This window comes from Equus caballus, chromosome 7 (genome assembly GCF_041296265.1).
Source record: "Equus caballus isolate H_3958 breed thoroughbred chromosome 7, TB-T2T, whole genome shotgun sequence".
Classification (NCBI taxonomy): Eukaryota; Metazoa; Chordata; class Mammalia; order Perissodactyla; family Equidae; genus Equus; species Equus caballus.
This window is the reverse complement of record NC_091690.1, coordinates 80,235,001-80,255,372: the sequence shown is the minus strand read 5'-3', so window position 1 is coordinate 80,255,372 and position 20,372 is coordinate 80,235,001. Positions and strand designations below refer to the sequence as shown.

General features: G+C 49.8%; 1 long non-coding RNA gene across 3 annotated transcripts in view; it reads right to left on the bottom strand.

Moving 5' to 3' along the window:
• Positions 1-9,137: 9,137 nt before the first annotated feature.
• The window catches only part of LOC138925044 (uncharacterized), a 12,353-nt gene continuing 1,118 nt past the window's right edge, over positions 9,138-20,372 (bottom strand). Inside the window, exons 1-3 of one of the 3 annotated variants that reach the window (XR_011440701.1) lie at positions 15,125-15,208; positions 14,001-14,110; positions 9,138-10,590 (exon numbers count right to left, since the gene is read on the bottom strand). This is a non-coding gene — a long non-coding RNA (uncharacterized lncRNA). Of the gene's footprint in view, positions 10,591-14,000; positions 14,111-14,881; positions 15,045-15,124; positions 15,209-20,372 lie in introns of those variants that run through there. The other 2 variants (XR_011440700.1, XR_011440699.1) reach the window with 2 other exon arrangements.

Below are 20,372 nucleotides of genomic sequence, written 5' to 3'. Positions count from 1 at the left end.
GACACTAGGCAGAGTATAGATAGTATGGTTCTACCAAAATAAAGATCACAGACCAACAAACTAATGAATATTGTTTAGAGATGCACACATAAGCAGTAAAACTTACTATCCTAAAAGTCAGGATGGTGGCTACTTCTGGGGAGAAGGAAGAGAATGCAACTGGAGAGGGACACAGAAGATTTCTGAGATTCTGGAAATACATTGCTTTTTAATCTGAGTGATGGTCACACAGATGTTCACTTTATTCTATTTCTTTAAATTTTATGTATCATATGTATATTCTTTTATACATATAGTATAGTTCACTACAACAAAGAACATGACTGAGATTTTTTTGGACCTAATCTTTTTTATTGTCTTCTAATTTTATTGCACTGAAGTCACAGAATGTGTCATTAATAATATCACATTTTTAGTATCTGTTAAGACTTTCTTTGTGGCCTGTTATATAGTCAAGTTTGTTAATGTTTCGTGTGTACTTGAAAATAAAGTGGCTCTTTAATTATTAGATGCTGGGTTTTATGTATGTACATTAAACAACTGTTAATTGTGTAGTTCAATTATAGGTATTCAACTCTCAACATTCTTGCTTTTTGTCTGTTTCCATCAGTTTCTGAAAAGGCAATGTTAAAGTTTCCCATTATGAGTATAGGTTTGTTAGTTTTTCTGTCAATTTTTGCTATATAATTCTGCTCAATATACTCTGTCAATTTTTCCTCATAATTTTGTCATTTTTAAGGTTATGTTATTAATAACAATTAGGTTCAGCATCAATATAAATTTGTGTTGAATTTTTCCTCTTGTCGGTAAACATTTACCTTCTTCAAATCTCAAAGGTTTTTTGTTTTAAAATCTCTTTTACTTGCTCTTTATATTACTGTATCTCCTTTCTCTTGGTGAGCATTTATGATACGTTTTCCTATCCTTTTACTATCAAGATTCTGCATAATTATGTTTTAGATATTATATCTCTTATAAACAACTCATACTGAATTTTTAGAATCTTGTCTGAAACTATCTCAGCATAAGTGGGTTTAATCCATTTAAATTTATTATGATTCCTGATAAACTTGGACTTTTTTATGCTATCTTTTAAAATTTTTACCACACATTTTTCTTTGTTTCTTTTCCTTTCCTGCATTCAATTGAGTTTATTGAGTTCTTTTTATTATTTTTTTCTTCTCTCTACTGGTGTGGATGTTACACCTTTTAAAAAAGTCTAAATGTAGTTAGTATCTTTATTTGTCTCGTACAAGACAAAGATCTTTAAATGCTGTAACTCTAATTCCTGCTCCAATCTTCTTGCTATTGTTATAAAATATTTTTGTTCTACCCCGTTTTTGTTTTTCCAAAGATTAGTCTTCATTTTTTGTAGTCAATGCTCATTTAGATTAACCAAACACATTTTCTAATTTATTTGCTCATCATTCCTTCCTTTTGGTCTCAATTTCCTTCTTCCTAAGGTACATCCCTTAGTTGTGAGTTCAGAGAGAATTGTAGATAGTAAATTCTCACTGACTTTTTCTGATATCTTTTATTTTGCCTTTACTCCAAATAAACTATAGATTGCCAGTTATTTTTCTCTAGTACTTTGAGGATGCTATTCCATTGTCTTCTGGAATCAATTTGGGTGCTGAGAAGTCGGCTGTTAGCCAAACTGTTGTTCTTTGTTAGGGATTCTGCCGTCTCTAGTTGCTTTTCTTTTTTAGTTAATGTTTTAAAGTTTCCCCGTAATGCATCCAGGTGTCCTTCTCAGGATTTAAGGGGTTTAATCAATGTGAGGACTCATCTCTTTCTTCAGTTGTGTACAATTCATAGGCATTTTCTCTTCCAGAATGCCCTGCCCCATTCTTTCTGCTCTCTTCTTCTGGAAATATTGGGAATCTTTGAACCGTTTTATTTCTCCTGATGCTCCCTCATGGTGCCTCATTTCCTCCTGTGGTTGGTAACTTCTTGCTGAGCTCAGCCTTAGCAGAGGGTGTGCTTCTAATGGAGTCTCCTGTGCCATAGTTGTCGAAAGATTCCTTCTGAGCCACTTCATGGTTCTTGTTGCTGGTCCTGTAGACCCATTTTTTATTCTCTTAGCTTGTGGATCCTGTGCCACACAGGTCACATACACTTGGACTTCATACCATTGCTTATGGCCCATTCCCAAAGCTTCACTTATTTGTGACCTCTTTTTCTCTCCCATCCTCTGCCCAGGCTCACACTATACTTTCTTACTGCTCCCTGAGCCTGTGAGCTTAGTTTCTTTAGTTCCATTTTCATATACCTGGCAGCCTTTCAGTGCTCCCAGCCATATACGAGGGCTTAGTTCCAGCTCTGTGCTGTTCGTGAGCAGGAGACTAAATCTCCTATCCCTGCTTGGGTGTTAACCACCGCCCCCCCGCCCCCGCCCCCCCCCACCCCCCCGCCACCATAGGACACTACAGCATCACTTCCTGCTTATCATCCTAACAGTAAATACACTCTGTTTCTGATCCTGGAGATTCCCCCCATGCTTTTTTATATGACACTATATTAAACATGCCCATCTATTGTGTTATCTTTGTTTGGAGGTTTAGTCTAACTTCTTTATGTATATAAAATATGGGTATCAATATTTTTTATAGTATTAATTGAATTTACCAATGTATTTTTATCATTTCCTGTGGTTATCCATGGTTTCTTGCACCCCATTTGCTTTCTCTTTACGTCCACTTTTCTTCATACTAGAGGGACATCTTTACTTCAGTGAGGGGCTATAGGGGCATGTTAACTTTGCATGTCTATAAGGGGTTTCATTTTGCCTGAACTTTTGGATGATAGGTTAGCAGGGTATAAAATTCTAGATTAATTGTTATTTTTCCTCAGCATCTTGAAGATATTATTTCATTTTCTTTTGACATCTGTTGCCAAAGAGGATCCTGCTATTGGTCTAATTTGATTTTTATGATCTGTTTCTTCCTTCTAGTAGTTTTTAAAATGATCTCTTTACCCTTGATGTTCTGAAGTTGCATTATGATGTGTGTGGATGTGGATCTATTTTCATTTTTCCAACTCAGTAGATTTTTTCATCTGAAACTCCACATCTTTCTTCAATTTGGGAAAATTGTTGATAATTATATCTTTAAATATTGCTTCTCTAGTATGTTTTCCATTCTTTTCTTATGTAACTTTTATTAGAAGCACACTGGAGCTCTTTAATCTAACTTCCATGTTTTATTGGTTTTTTATATATGCATTTTAATTCTCTCTCTTTGTGATGCATTTTGGGTGAACTTCTCCGGCTCTGGCTTCCACCTCAATACTCAGATTCTCCCTTTAACTGTGCCCAGGACTGGAGTTGATTTCATCTATTGAAATTTAATTTCAATGACTTATCTTTCTTTTCTCAGATTTCTAATTGGTTCTTCTTCATGTCCATTTGTTATTTATGTCCATTCTTATTTTGTAATTTTTTGCCTTCTTTTAACAAAACTTTTATCTTTATCTCTTTGAACTTCTAAATAAGTATATTTAGACTGATCAGATTCTTCTATCACAATAATTTTATCTGGAGTGAATTTCTGTTTGGATTGCTGATTTTTTTCTTTGCAATAAATCTTTTCATATACTTTGGAATATTTATTTGTAGGTTCATTTTTAAGTGAGAATTTCCTTTTTCCCTCGAGACCTCCTTCTTTGTCTCCTTCTCTTCTTTTTCTCTCTCTCTCTCTTCCCTCTGTTTTGACCCATTCCTATCCAATCTTGTAATAGTTTTCAGTACCTTCCCACTGGATATAGCGGCATGTGAACTGTTGATTGCTTTGCTTGATGCCCGACCCAGAACCTCGCAAAATTATGGCTTTAGTTGCATTTGCAATTTTAGATTTCCAATCCATTTCTGGTTCATGGAGATGTTAATCTTATTTTTGAACGTGCTTATGAACTTTTGGTTTTCTCTTTAAATAATCTGCTGTCATTGCTCCTCGTATAGAGTAGCTGAGGCGATCAAAGTGTGAACCAACTGCATCGTTCTGAAGTTGACAACCCCTCCGTCTCTATTCAGAAAATCTGAATAAGGAGAGTGATTGGCTCAGCTTGTGTCACTGGGTACAAGGTATGCAGTGTAGTGACTTGGGTCACATGCCCACCTTGTGGTGAAAGTGGTGCCAGACATCTAGACTGAGACCCTTATCAGGGCCACATGAGGCAGAAAGAGGTGTTTTCCCAAGGCAAGGAGGAACAATTCACCAAAGAAGGGAGATGGGATAATATGCTGAGCAGAATGCAATCATGGCTACCACAGTCCACGCCAGGAGCCCTTCTCATGATCTGAAGCACCTGGAAAGCATGGATTTACCTTGTGTTTCCATTTCAACACTTTTAGTGTCCAGTGGAGAACTGAGTGCAAGGCAGGACCTCACCTGGATTGACAGGAGAATGCATTAGTGCAGCACCGGAGAGAACCAACCTGGGAAAGCCCTGCTCTCCCCAAACTCTTCTCCAATGACAGCAGAGGCTGAGAAGCAGGGCAGCAGGCGTGGTCAGTATGTGAAGTTCCTTCAATTGAGACATTTTCTTTACTTTTCCTTAAGCCCTAGAGGTATATAAGTGGACAAAGAGGCCCATGGTTCCAAAGGTAAGGAAAGAGGGGCCTGATGCTGAGCTGTGGCTCCGATGCCATCTGTCGTCACAATGGGAACAATGATTTGTTTAAGCCCTAGTCTGAGTAACCAGCCCAGAGTCATGGGATGCTGGGCAGGTGGGCAGCCCACCAAGGGGCTCTAGTGGGAGGACAAGTGGGCCATGGATCTTGGCCAGCCAAGGCACAGACCTCTACCTCCCACACCAGGGCTCCTGGGCCGGGGGGAGGTTAGGTGGAGATTGGTGGGTTCCCAGGCAGGGCTCCTGGGTCAGCTTCTACTCTGTATCTGTAGTCTCCCGTTTCGAGGCCTGCTCAGCACTGCCACTGCTGCAGTGCCAGTTAATGGCATCTTTCATTTCATTTAGAGCTTGATTTGTTTACAAACTAATAAATATGATTTATAAAATGTGCCCGTGGTTTGCTAATTACTGCACATATGGTGTTTTCATTTTGTAAAACTGGCATTTGCATTCTTTGTAGATTATGACTTTGTGTCCCCAGCGCTAATTAGTCTGATTAGGCAGATAACTTCCCCGTTACCAGGCTGAGAGGCCGAAGGCTGCGGCATTGGGGGCGCAGGGGCTGGGGCGATGGCCAGCCTTGCAGGGAGGAGCCACGGAGGCCCGAGGACTTTGCTGAGGACCCTGGAATGTCAAGCAGGCCGTTTTGTATCCTTCCCCAAATCCAATTAAGCACAGTTCGTTAGCACAAATGTCTTAATCAGGCCTAATCTTCCCACCGAATGCATAATTTCTGAATTGTCACAGAGCTGGGTCAGCCTGCAGGGTATCAAGAGGCTGCCGGACCCATCCCAGTGGCCAGAGAGAAGGATGCACAGTGCGGGACTTGCAGACAACCTTGGGTGGCCAAAAGAGATCCCAGAACACTAAGCCAATTTATGACCCTCAGGTGGGAGGTCCTCCAAGTGGTCTGGTTCACAGGACACATCTTCAGGCCCTGGAGGGCCTTGGAGAGAATTCTTCTGGGTCCACTGGAGAAGCAACTGGAAGGCTGAGCTCCAACACTTCGGGAGTGGGTCCCAGTGGAGGGACTTGTCTTGACTGGGTCTAAGTCAGGAGCAAAGGCAGCCATGTCTGGGGACGAGGGCCTCTCTGGTTCTCTGGGATGTGTAACCCTTGAACTTCCTGTAAAATACAAAGGAGCGGGAGAGAGAGCGCCTTACAAATGACTGGGATTGCATCTCTCACCACCGTTGGTGAGCTTGAGCTGGCACCAGATTTAATTTGTGTTAGAGAAATAAGAAAATGTGCCATTGCTTGCACCCCAAGCATCACAGAGCAACTTCTACCTGCTTCATTACCTCCGAGGGAGATGACATCCCTAAATCATTTGGTATAAGATGTGGCATACATCTTTGGGGTGTTCTTGCCGGAGGTAGCTATAGTTTGAACAGAGCTTGGAGAAGGGCCCCCTATTGATGAACGTGCAGTGGTGGAATTGCAATGGATGTACAGTGGAATCAGGGCCCGTGGGCTCTAGGTGAGGCCAGGCACAGGCTTCCTGGAGACTCTGTAGGCACTCAACAGAGGCCGTCCTGGGCCCCGGCAGCCCAGTCCCCCCGCCATGCCTCTGCTCCCCAAGCAAACATTTGGAAAGAACCTGGTCACACATTGTCCAACCTTCTTCCTCCGCAGGAACACGTGGCTGGCTCTTCCATCTGTCACAGCTCAGGAGGCCTTCCTCCCCAGCGAGGCGTGACATCTCTGTGCCCACCTCCCACTCCCTGTACTCCTCCTGTCGTGATACTTAACACGCTGAGTTGTAATCATTATTTTCCTGTCTGTCTTCTCACAGATCCACGGGCAACTTGAGGACAGAACTGTGGCTGCCTTACTCTCTGCTGTAGCCGCACTGTAGCTGGACTTGTTAGGTGGATGGAAGGATGGGTGCATGGATGGATGGATTTCTATGCGGTCTGGAAACCATCGCCTCTTGTACAGCCCTTTCTCTCTGCTTGGTCAGTCCTGGTCGGGGCTTGAAGGGGCCTGAGCAGGAGAGGGATGGGGTGGGGTCCGGCAGCAGTGTTAACTTGGCCTACTTCTTTGTCTCTTTGGGCAGGGTAGGACTGGAGGCCACACAGACCCAGCGAGGGAGGAGCAGGGTCCCAGGATCACCTCACACCTATGCTTGGAGGTCTGGGAAGTTCTAAGGGGGGAGTCCTGACCTTGGAAGACAAGGACATCAGATCTGGTCCTGGTTGACCTTGGACGGGTCACTTCCCTTCCCTCTGTCTGAGCTTCCATTTTCTCCTTTGAACAATAGGGATCAAATAGTCTTCCGGGATTCCTCCCTGAACAATACGATGATTTAAAGAAGTAACTGTACACAGGGAGGGATCGGTGTGTGCGTGCGTGTGTGTTCACGTGAATGTGTGTATGTGTGTGTGGGGGAGGGAAGCCAGGGCGGATCAGCTGAGGCCAGGCCAGTCCTGCGAGGCCTTCAGGAGAGCAGCAAATCGCTCAGTGCTCAGGTGTTTCTTCAGGACTCAGGACTCTGAGGGGTGGGCCCAAGCCCCCTCCCCATCTCCCAATTTGATGTGAGGGAGGCACTGTAAGAAGATTGCCTTGTCCCATCCATTTGAATTTCATAACCAGCATCCTGGTGTAGGGATATGATTCTTTCTCTTTCTTCAAAAATCTTAACGCCGTCTGCTTTAAAATTGTTTTGAAGTAATAAAGGGATTTTCACAGGCAACAAACGAGTCTCTGGACAGACTTAATCTGAGGCCAAAAGCCAGAGATGGAGATTTACCTCCCATAACGGCTCCTTTGAAGTGAGACAAAGCGGAAGCCGGACTTCCACTCCTGAAGGGGATTCACAGAGGGGCCGAGAGGGCGCCCCAGAAACCCTGCTCTAGGCCCAGAAGCCTTGTTTATGAGCAAACCCAGGCCAGCAGCTCCATGAACCTCGCTTCCACCAGCTGCTGGGTGCCACCTTGGCCACAGACTGACTGTCTCTGCCTACCTGGGGTCTGCGCCACGCACCTGATCTGTTCCGATCCTGGCTGCAGGGTCACAGTCAAAGCTAGGGAGGGACACTGAGGCTGAAAAGCAGAGGGCGGGTGTCGAGGAGACAGGGCACAGGGCCAGAAACCGCAAGCCCAGCTCAGGCCTTCTCCCTGTGCTCTAGACCTGGACAGACAACCTCCTGGACACCTCCCCTGGGAAGTCCTACAGGTGCCCCTGATCCACTGTGTCCACAACTGGACTCATCACCAACTCGCAGGCCTGCCCCACCTCCTGTGCCTCCATCTTCAAGACGGCATCGCCCCCTTCCTGACCCAGGCACAGAGGCAGCTGGCATTCTGGAAGGTAGTGGGATAGAGGATGCTCTCTCCCCAGAGACTTTCCATCCTCAAAGAGGGGCCACTGGGTGCACTGGACCTGACCAGAAGTCAACTCCCAACACCCAGCTGGGGACCAGGCTGATGGGAGCCTTTGCCACAGGAAGGTCTAAGGAACAGAAGGATGAATGTCCACAGACAACCCCCAGGGGACCGAACTTCCCTCTGTCTTTCCCATTCTCTTCAAAGCCTTCCCAGAGGGACTAAAACTGAGTCTTCTGTGATTTTGGCACACATTATTTGTGCATCCCCTTTGGCCTTCTGCTCTTTCGATTATGTCTAATGGGCTGGGGTAACAAAGCACACTTCTGCACAAGCATCCATATACCTACTACAGGCAGCTCATATACACATCATACATGCGCACAGGAGCCCACACAACCCCCTCCACACATATGTAGATGCCCAGGCACACACACGGCTGAGCAATTGTACATCCACATGTGCACACAAAGGCAAGCCCTCATGTGCTGGGCTTGGAAGTCTCACTTTGTGGCCCAGGGATAAAAGCTAACGATGCGGGCCAAGAAGTGGTGATACTCCCCAATTTCTAGGTAAAACCTTGAGATGAAAGGAAAAAGGAAATGATGGCACCTTTTTCATGAGCTGGCCTCTGTTGGCTGCCCACATGTGGGCCATGCGGGTCCTGGACCCCAGGTGAGGGTCAGAGTACTGCTCTGTGGGTCGGTCAAAGCTCCTGCCACTGGAGACAGAAGGACTCCCTGCCCAGAGGGGCCCTGAAGTCATCTTCTGCGTCTCAGGCCACTTCTCAGGCCTTTCAGACAGCCATTAATTATATCGTGGGAGAGGAACTCACTAGGTTAGACCTGCGTGTTGTTTCTAAGATCTCTCGTATAGGCTTTGTGACCTTGAGCAAGTCACTTAACTTCTCTGTGCATCAGTTTCCTCAACTGTAAGATGAGGATAATGATGCCTGCCTGTCTGCTTCTAGGAATGATATGAATCACCGACAGTGAAAGTTCTCCAAAACTGCGAAGCCCCGTATCTATTTGAGGGGTTATTAATATATTCTTCTGCCTCCAAAGCTGGACTTCCCCGAGGAGACGATGCAGTGTTTTTGAACATGGAGCGAATTCCTAAACTGTGCCCTCCCCCTCTCCAGTATTTCTGCCTCGGGTTGTCAAAAATGGTAATCTTCTCTCAGGCCTGAAATTATGAGCCTGCTTTATTGGTCAAAGGCCATAATAATTTGAGCTCTTATTTTATAAACTCATTTCTGCACAGTGATATCCTGATAGGAGCAGGAATAATAAATCACAAACATGTCCCCCAAGATTGCATTGTAAATGTCAAACTAGACAGGAAATTGTAATTAAAGAAAGGAAATTGCTACAAAGAAGCACTTGATTTTAAAATGAGCCAAGCATAGAATTTTCTAAGCATTTAATTATAGTCCAATTTCAACTGACTTGGCTTTTGCAGTCATATTTCTTATTATAACTCTTCTACATAATAACCCAATCTCCTGCTTACATAGGTCCGGCCCGTCAGAGGGGAAGGACACTGCATAAGCACAGGGATTAGGAACTTTATAGGGACGGTAATCAGAGTGGAGGGTGGGGTGATGGACACAGGTGTCAGGATTTTAAATCAACCGCAGTCAAATTTCCAGCCAACAGGGGAGCAACTCCACACCTGTGAGGAAGCAGCTTTGGCCTGACTTCAGCTCAGTGAGAAATCGACTCAGGCCCTTGCTTCTGTCAGGAGGAGAGAGGCCCACCTTCCAGGTTCTGTCCCTCTGACCCGCAAACAGGCGTGGGAACGGCCCCCACCCCATCCACGCACCTGTGGGTCACGCTTTCCCCAGGCTGCACCTCTGCCTGGGTACCGTCCACCACCCGCATCCTGCACCTTGGTGCTGAGTGGCTTGCGTGCAGATTCAACCAGGCCTTCAGCATCCAGAGGCTCTAGAGGTGGGAAGGCAGAGCAGCTGAGAATGTAGGACATGGTGCCGGCCAAGCCTGGTTCAAACGCTAACTCTGCCGCCTCCTGTGAGTTGGGCTAAGTCATATAACGTCTACAGCCTCTGTTTGCTCATTTGTAAAATGGGCGTAATGACAGTCCCCATCTCCTCTGGAACATGGTTAACAACCATAAGTGGAAGTGATTATGATGGTTCTGAGGCCTGAGTCTGCATTGTGCCAAAGAGGAAGAGGGGGAAATGGATGGGCTATCTCGATCGATGTGGGCAGTCCCACTGCACGGGGCTGAGCCAGCGCAATCAGTGGTGGATGTGGGAAGTGGGGGTGGCAAGGGATGACCAGGGGCGCTTTGTTGCTATCGCGCATAATGAGGACTGATCAGACCACATCAAGAAGTCTTTGCTGGCTCAGGAATGATCCTCAAAGAAATCTTCCCAATGGACCTTCTCGTCTCTCCACCAAGTGTATAGGGTCCGGAAACGGGTCAGCTACTGGTCAACTCCTGGTCCGTGAGGGCTGATGCTCCCAGCTGGGATTCCCCACGCCTTCCTGCAGGCTGAGCTTCTCCCACAGGACTGGGCAGGAAGACTCAGAGCCACGGGAGCCTTCTTTCTGGAGTCTTCTTCTCTCTTCAGACCGTTCGGCTAGGTTGTGGGCAGCAGAGTGGGTGAAGTCTGACACCAGCAGAACAGAGGTTGGCCCCAAGAAAGACCAAAAGACAGATGTCTCAGTGGAAATGTTGCCCAGGGAGGCACTGTGAATGGGAGTCCAGCAGGTCTGCTAGTCTGGTTGTGCTGATTTTGTACTGCAAAAGCTCCAGGGAGTGCTATTTACGTAAACCACAATATAAATGCCCCTTCTTTGAATTGTGCAGTGTACAACCTCTACAACTGAACATGGTGAACCTAGTCTCTGGGTTCTAAGTTGGAGCTAGATTAGTAAGGAGGTGAGGGTCAGGTTGGAGAGAGGTGCAGAGCAGTTTGAAGATTAGAACTTGACATTGAGTGAAGAGTTAAAGGTCCTGGGGTTGCCAGTATAACCAGAGAAGCAAAGTCCCAGAGAACTGCAAAGGCATATCTGGAACCACAGTCTGCAGGGAGGGCAGGGCTGATGAATCCCCTCCCCTGGGTACCTCTGTTCTCTGGGGTTCATCTCATCCCCATCCCCTGGGGCGACAGGGGAGCATGGCTTCTGACAGAAAGTGTCGAGTTGGGTACCAGTCTGCCTCCAACAGAGCATCCCCACCCCCATCTGTGATGAGTCAGATGCAGGGATCACACCACACAGGACAGACAGTGTGTGTGGCTGGGGACGTAGCACCAACCTCCTGGGTTGTGGCCACCCAGGAGGACTGGCTGTAGCTGTGAGAATCAGAGAAATCTCCCCAGACGAATGCCATTGGAGGTGGTCCTGGAGAGGGCACGTGGAGTTTCATAGGCCCACAGGGAAAAGGCATTCCAAAAAGACGGAACAACCTGGGCAAAGGCACAGAGGCGGCAAGATACTTTCATCCACTTAAAAAGTATTTATTGCGACTACCATGTGCCAGACACTGTTCTGGGCACTAGAGATAATTCAGTGAACAAAACAGACAAGATTCCTTGCCCTCATGAAGTTTCCATTCTAGTGGGAAGAGAAAGACAGTAAATACCATAATAAACAAATGGTGCCATATGTCAAGGTGATAAGTGCTACACAGAAAAACAGAGCAGAGAAGGGAAGTAGGGAGTGCTGGGGAGGAGCCGTGGTTTCAAACAGCATGCCCAGGGACCTTCCTGGGAAGGTGATACCTGAGCCCAGATGTGGAAGAGGTGGAGGAGCAAGGCAAGCAGACATACTGAAGAGAATTTCAGGCAGAAGGAAGAGGATGTGCAAAGACCCTGAGGTCTGGCATGTCGGCACTGTGGAGTGAGGCGGGGGAGTACCGGCGGGCAGAGGATCACGGAGGACCAGCCGGCCTAGGGCCTTGTGGGTGATGGTAAAGACACCATCAGGGTTTTTCTGACTGCATCGTTGAGAACAGCCTGAAAGGGTCAAGCGCAGAAGTGGACAGTGTCTAGGTTCAAACCTCGGCTTGGCCACTGTGTACTAGCTGTGTAACCTCAGGTCAATTTCTTAACTTTTCTGGACCTCAGTTTCTCAAATGTAACCCGGGGATGGATAATAGTGTCAACCTCATAGGATTGTTATGAGACTGAAAATAGTCACTTCACCTAAAATGCTTAAAGCAGGGACCCAGCTTGTAGCAAGTGCCACCTGAGTGTTAGCCCCTATTTTAAAGAGGGGAGGGACAGGTCAGATCTCCACGTCACAAGGCTCGCCTCGGCTGGCGGGAGGAGGCGGGGTGCAGGAGGAGGTAGGATCCAGGGCAGGCCTGAAGTGGTCCAGGAGTGAGATGATGGTGGCCTGGGTGGGGCTGATGAGGGGCGGTGGCGGGGGGTGGGGGGGGGATGGAGAGAACTGGGAGGATTTGAGAGAAACCTGCGAGGTCAACTTGGTGAAGGTCAGAGGAGGGAAGTTGAGGGAGAGGGTGGAGCAATGAGCCCTCCCCACGGCTGTTGCGGTTCCTGCAGTGGCCTTTTTTTTTTTGGCTGAGGAAGATTTGCCCTGAGCTAACATCTGGGCCAGTCTCCCTCTACTTTATATGTGGGATGCCACCATGGCACAGCTGATGAGTAGCGTAGGTCCACGCCAGGCATCTAAACCTGCAAACCGGGCTGCCCAAGTGGAGTGTGGGGACTCAACCACTACGCCTAGGGGCCGACCTCTAGCAGCAGCCTTCTCATCACTCTGCCTCTAGAAGCCTCACTGTTCCCCTCTGCCCCCTGCAGGTTCTTCCCAGGCAGGTCCCTCCCTCCCCTGCTGGGCACCCACTGTCCCTCACTCCTGACAGGATCCAGTCAAGACCCCTCGGCCTGGTGGGCAAGGCCCCTTGCACTCTGACCCTTGGGCTCCATCTCTCACAGCCCTTCAAGGCCCCTTGTGCTCCACCCCTAAGGCCCTGCCTCCGTTCCAGCCTGTCCCCTGCACCTCCAGGGTCAGCTCCCCAGTCTCTTGCCAGTGACTCAGGGCTGCCTCCTGGTGGCCTCAAGTCCCCATCAGGGTGGTGACTTGTCTGCATTCCTGCCTCAGTAAAGGGCCTCCACTGGTACTGCTTCATGTGTGACCAGCTCCACCTGTGCAGGTGTCTGCAGTGGCTGCCTCTCCGAGGGACCGTCCCCGCCCCCAGGCGCCTCCAGCTGGTATAGCCAGGGCCCATCTGTGACGGAGGCAGCAGTGTGCTCAGGACTGTCACTTCAGCTCCACAGCTTGTGACCTTTGGTCAGGGAGACCCCATGGCTTCTCCTGTGAAGCTGGAGCTTCAGGAAAGGACCTCAAGCTCCCAGTTAAAATGCCATTTTAATGGGGAACTCAAGGGACTCAGGAGGTAGCCAGACCAACCAGCAGAGGCAGCCAGCCCAGCCTGCCCCAGGGCACCCCAAAGCCATTCTTTCCCACAGAGAGAGAGGGTCCTTCAGTGCCAGGCAGTGCTGCCACACCACACTCCACCTCATTCTGGCCAAGACACAAGACCACATTCAAATGTCTCCTCCTGGCCTCCAAGGCCCCTTACTGTCCTCACGGCTGCCCATGGAGAACTCTGTGGCCTGGCCACGGCCAACTGCTCCTCCTGCCCCAGTGGGCTCACTCCGGTACTCCACCTTCCTAACCAGCTCCTGCACCCCCTCTTCCAGGGAGAAAGGCTGCCCTGACCTCCTTCACCCGTCTCTGCCTCTCCCTCCTCTGCTCCGGGAGCCACCCGCCAGCCACCACCGAGGGCCCCTCAGGGCAGAGAGGGCCTGGGGCTCGGAACCTCAGCCCTGCCTCCCCGAGGCCTTCCACAGGTTCCTATCAGACTTCCTCTAGGCCATGAGCTCTCCAGGAACAGGGACCACCTGCCTTTGCCTTCTGTGTCCCTTTATGGCACCTGACACCGTGAGAGCACAAAGTAGGTGCCTGATCTACACCCACCTACAGGAGGAAGGGACAAGTGTTCCCCTGAGGCCTTGAGCCCACACCCAGGGCCCCACAGGGAGCAACCAACCTGGTCGGGGCTTCAGGCAGCCGAAACTGATGACAGAGGATTCAGGAGGTCCAGGGGAGGCCCCTTGTGGTGGACAAACAGGACCTTCAGCAAGGAGCGCCAAGCCACGTCTGAGAGGAAAGCAACGTCCATTAAGTCCATTAACTTTAACACTGAAATCAATGTTGCAGCCACCAGAAGTAATTAGCGTAATTCACATTTTAGATCAGGAGATTTTTGAAAACCAAGTTTAATTATGTTGAAAAATGACAACTTCATTTTCTCTCCCTGGATATGTTCCCCTGATGTTCCCCACACTTTCATTAAAAAGAGGACTGGTCACAGGTTTTTTTAAATGCCATTAGCAAAAGCAGTACTTTGGCTATTTCAGAGCTAATAAATCAGCTCAGATGCCCACAACACACTTCAAGAGGCTTTGAAACGTTCCCTTGCTTTGACCAGGACAGAACGTGTGTTTTTCAGCCTGAGAGAAGCCAGTTGGGGCTCTGAGAGATCATCAAACCCATTTTACAGCTGAGTAAACTGAGGACCAGCCAAAGGAGGAGACCCGCTCAAGGTCTCCTTGTCCTGCCCCATGTCCCGCGAGGCATGAGAGATGGCCCCTGCCACTGAGGCATGGGGAAGATAGAGCTGTGTGCTGTGACGAGTCCTCACAGACCAGCCTGGGGAGTCAAGAAAGGTGGAGGTGACATCAGAGCTCAGTCTCCACCGATCTAGGACTTAGCCGAGGGAAGAAGAGAAGGCTGCCATTCCAGACAGGGGACAAGGTGACAGCCAAGGCCTAGTGATGAGCAGGAGACTCAGGCGTGTATCTGGCCCTGGGTAGAGGTTGCCCATTCAGGCTCTCATGGGTAATGAGGTCTGGGGATGCCACGTCTCACCTCAATGTGATCTCGTAGACAGGAGGCCCTCACATCCATGTGAGAATAGCAGGGTTCCCAATTCATTAAAGACAGCAGCCTGGAAGCCACCCTGTCCCCACCTCATCCCATCCCATCAACAGTCCATCCATGCTACCACCCTCCCCACACTCATTGTTCCTGCAGCATGCCAGCCCCTACATGGCGCACCCATCTCTTTGTCCCCACCCTCACATCTGTCCCACCCCCCCATCTCAGCCTGACCCTCCTTATTTTCAGCTTCCTTCCACTCGGCCGTCTTTGCAACCTCTGGCCCCTCTGACAGATGCATCTGAACCTCCCCCACCCATGACTTGGTCCCATGTGTTTGTTTAAGAGGCTGCCATGGTGCTAATTGTGGTGTTTATTCCTGCTGGCCAAATGGGCCCTGTTTTGCAGGCATTTGCTTGAGTGGCTCTGGATGCCTGGTTTCGCTTGTTTTTCTTTCTGGGGAGAGGGAGAGAAGCGTCCTTCTCAGCACTGCCTTTCTGGGATCCCAGGCCAGAACCAGGACTAGGCCCTGGCCCCGAGTCTGCCTCCATCCCTCCTTTCCAGGAAGGGGCCCTGGGTTCCTTGTTGGTCTCCTGGGCCCAGGGAGAGTTTAGGTTTGCTCCCGGGGGGGCATTCCCCTCCATGGAATGACGTCTCTGTTTTCCCAGCGACTACCACCGCCCCCCCCGCCACCCCCCACAAGGCCAGGAGAGCGAGCGTTACCTCATTGGTTGTGTAGTCTGGCCTGGCCTGGCCTGTTCTCTAAGTAAAGGAACAACCTAGATGAGAATGTTGTGCTTCACTGGATCTCAGAAGATGAGGCAATAAATGTGAGCCATCTCAGCCTCCAGGGATCCCCACGAGGGCTACTCAGCCAGCAGGCCCCCACTCCCAGCAAACCACCGCCCCCGCCTCCCCCCACCCACCCCTCGCCTTTGCCAAGCTGCTCCTTTGTGCAGGCTTGCAGGCCAAGCTGGGGCGGAAGGGTCGTGCCTGCCAGGGTCTCTCATCACAGCCTCCTGCTGAAAGGCCCCACCCCCTCCCCTGGGCCCCAGCAGCCAGGCCAGGGTCAATGGGATTAAAGGCTCAATTCACGCCAGTCAGTTCTCTGGTAACACGATTTCATTAGAGGCAGGCAGGGAGGAGAATGGACGGAAACAGCTGGTGTATAAATTATAAAGTCTACTTTGTACTGAGTGAGCACACCTTTCCCCAGCCACATGACTAATTAATGTGGCGGGGAGTGGACTTGAAGTCAAATTGCCTTTCCCCCTCTCTCCTGGGGCTTGGTTAACAACAGGTCCCTGAAAAGCTGGGAGAAGGGAAGATTATGCAAAGCTATCATCATATGAAAATAGCGTATTAACATACTGCCTGTGAGCTGTGTCCAATCAGTTCCCTCCCAGTGGCGTGTGTATGAAACAATTAGAATGGCATTTCTACCACGCTTCTTTAATACATTTTGGCATTAATATAATCAAGGAGTGGGGGCCTAGACATCTTGCAGGCACAGTTTTCTGTAACACCCCTGGGATGTTGGAGCGGGAGGGGGGGGAGGGGGGGTGGCGGTGTTGGTGGGATCCTGGGGGCAGGGGTGGGGCGGGGGTGGGACGAAGCTGCGCTCCTCTGGACCAGAACCTCAGGCGCAGGTTGGAGAGATGCCCTGGACTCTGTCAGCCTCCCACAACCTCTGTGCCTGGGAACAAAGGCTCCCTTCCCCCCAGGCAAGGGACCAACAGACCCCTGCGCGTCTCCTCTATGAGCAGCAGCCAGAAGTTCCAGAGTTGGAGGGGTCCTTTAGAAACACCCATCATTTGATCCTCTGCTGGAACCTCCAATGACTTCCCATCTTGCTCCCAGTGAAATGCAAACTCCTTTCTGGGGCCGTGATCTAACCCCTGCCTACCTCTCCAGCTCCTCTCCGGGGTTGTCCCTACATGTGCCACCTTCAGCCACTCCAGCCTTCTCTCCATTCCTCACAGACCCTGAGAGCCTCCCTGCCTTGGGGCCTTTGAACTTGCCAGGCGTGAACTCCTTGTCCTGAGGTCTCAGCTCCTCAGAGGCCTCCCTCGACCATGCCCAATCAGATCCACAGTTACTGTCTGCCTCCTTGTTTTGTTCCCTCCATAGGTTTGTCCCCCTTGTGTATGGCTTTAGTTCTTGCTGCTTCCCACTAGAATGTAAGCTCCTGAGGGCAGGGACCTTGTCTGGCTTGGTCACTGATATATTCCCAGCACACAGTGGTAATTGGCACATAGTAGGTCCTGAGCAAATACTGTTTGGGTGAGTAAATGAATGACTCAAATCCCAGCATCTGGAGGCTCCGGGGGAACCAGTAGACCCAGTGGGAATCCTGGCTTTGCTGCCATCTCCCTCCATGGCCTTGGGCAACCTGACTCCTTCACTCGCCAGGCCTACATTCAGCAGCTGCTGGTTGCCCAATCTTGAAGAACTGGGAGAAGCAGGAACCAGATGTGGTTCCTGCCCTGAGGACTCAAAGCCTAAGTGTGGAAACAAGTCCAGATATGAGAAAAGAAGACCAGCTCTCTAAGTCAGGCCTCGAACACAAGGTACAGGGGGATGAAAAGGTGGGAGTGAAGGGCCTGGGGCCAGTTCTACTACTAATGCTGTTGTGCGACCTCAGGCCCATCGTCGAACCTCTCTGGACATCAGTTTCCTCATCCATAAGGCAGATCACAAAGTCAGCCTTCAGCTTAGAGACAGGCAAACTGAGGCCCAGGGTGGGATACAGTCTGGCCCAGGATCACAGGGTGAGTTAGTGGCAAGGTCAGGAGCAGTGCCATAACCGGGGGCTGTATGTTTTAGTGGGATGACAGACCCTCTGCTGCCCTCTGCCACCAGCCACCTGGACAGTTCCAGCTTCTCCAGCTGGCATCCAGCCCTTATCCCACAGCTCAGAGAAGGAGCTGAGAGGCCTGAGCATGCACCTCCTTCCCTCACAACATGTGGGGACCATATCTGAGTGAATGCATCTCCGGGCCAGAAGTCCCTTGGGCCTGGCCATAAGACATCTGGAAAATGGCCTGCTGCCACTCCCTAGACGATTTTGTATGAATAAAGCTTAGTTTCTGTGGGAAAGACTCAGAACCAACAAGCGTGGCTCAGGCCCTTTCTCTCTTAACCACTGGGAGTTTGCCTCACTGAACTCTAGTGTCCATACTCAGAGTAACCAACAAGTGTTTACTGAGCATCTATTGCCTGCCAAGCACTGTTGCACTGGCTGGAGATGCATCTGTGAAAAAAACATAGTTCCTCCCGTGGATCTTACACGTACTGGGAGAGACAAGCACACACACTACTACTGCTATATAACATTTGGATAATTAGTAAGATAAATACATATAGCAGGGGAGGAAGATAATAACCAGGAGGGAGGGCTCATGGCTAAGGGGACAAGTGGGCAGAGACCTGGATGAAGAGGTGGATCAAGGAATGAATGCACCTATCTGGGGAGAACATTCTGGGCAGAGGGCACAGAAAGCCTAATGGCCCTGAGGTATGAGGATCCTTGGTGTATATGGGCAACAGCAAGGAGGCTCATGTGTGGGAATGGAAGGAGCTAGTAAGAGAGTAGGAGGGAGAGTTTGGAGGGGGCGGTAGAGGTAGGCATGAGGCAGATCTTGTGGGGCCCCGAGGGCCCTGGTGAGGACTTCAGGTTTCACTCTGTGGCATATGAGCAGCCATTAAGGAAGGACAGGAACTGATGTATATTTTTGGAGATTATTGGCCGCTGTGGGGGAAATGGTGTATAAGAAGGAGAAATAGGAGGACGGCCTGGAGACTGCGGCAGTGACCCAGGCAAGGGACGCTGGAGCTTTAGATTAGAGCATGGTGGTGAGAAGCAGCCGGATTCTGCACATATTTTGAAGGTATGAATGACAGAGTGTGCTTCTGAATAGGACATGGGGTTGGGGAGGAAGAGAGACACCCAGAGGAACTCTACGAGTCCTGAAGGCAAAGCTCTCCTCTAGCAGGAGCAAGGCTCCTTCCTGCTTGATGCCTGTGAGGCTGGCAAAGCACCTCCTTGGACGTTCTCCCTTCCAGCCTTCAATCACCCAAGAACGGCAGCGCCATGTTGTCCACTCACCCAAGGCACACAGAGACTAAGAGGCCTCTTCAGGATGCCAACCCAAGTCTCCGGATTGAGTCCATGCTCTCTAGAATAAGCCCATCTTCCCAAGGCCCCCACCAGCGCTTATTCTGTGAATCTCTGCCCTTGTTCCCTTTAGGGGCACAGGGGCTGAGGGGCTGCTTCCGGGCAGAGCTAGTAGACTCCCAGAGCTGACGAGCATGCCCAGCTGCCTTCCCCTGAGTGGGACCATCCCCACAGGCGGGAGGGACAGCTGGGGCCGGACATCCATTCCCTTGGCCTCCGACATTGCTCCACCCTTCAGCTAGGTATGTGACCCTGATGCCTGATGAGCCCCAACGTGTCCCTTTGGTAGATCTTTCCCCGACTTCACACAGCCCAATACACCAGGAAACAAGCAGCTGTCCCCCAGCACAGTTCATGGTCAGCAGCAAACCCAGGTTGGAGACCCGTCATGACAGTAAAGCCTGTGTTACGTGGAGAACTTTTCCTGCCACCATTAACTCGCACACTCTAACTGTCCCCATTTTACAGGGGAGGAGACTGAGGCTCAGAGGAGTCAATAATCTGCCCAAGGGCACAGAGCTGAGCCAGGATTTAAACCCAGACCTCTGGCTTCAGGGCCCATGATCACTACTGATGGGGTGGGATGCAGGGACCCTCAAGGGCTAAGCGCATTCCCATCCCCCCACCTGACAGAGCTCCTGACAGCCCTCCAGTCACTCCACTCCAGACTAGGAGCTCAAGTACAGACACTGCGCTTCTTCATCTTGGGATTCCCGGTGCCCAGCACAGGGCCTGGCCCCCGGAACAGTTACAGGATATGAACATCAGACACCGCTCTGAGCATTTTGTCTATAGTAACTCAGTTAATTCTCAAGACAGCAGATACCATTATGATCCCCATTCTACAAAGGGGGAAGCTGAAGCCCAGAAAGGTTAAGTAATTTGTTCAAAGGCACACAGGCCACACCACTAATAAGTGACAGAGACGGGATTTGAACCCAGGTGGCCATACTCTTAACCACCTCTCCATATAGCCTCTCTGCGGTTCCTGGTGTTGATGAGGCCTTGAGACGTGAATAAATGAATGAAAACCCACCCACTGAGTGTCTGCTCTGTGCCTGGCTCTGTGACAGAACGGGATGAGGGAGACATGCAGACAATTTCAGGGCCAAGTGGTAAGACTAATGATGGAAGGAAGACACAAGAGGAAGGAGGATACAGCGCAGCTTAGCCTTGGAGGCCAAGTAAGATGGGCAGGGGAAGGCAGGAGAGGGAGGGCAGGCTGGGCAGTGGGAACAGCCTGTGCGAAGGTAAAAGTGCTTCCTAGGCCCAAAGAACAGCAAGAAGCTGCAGAGACCAGCATAG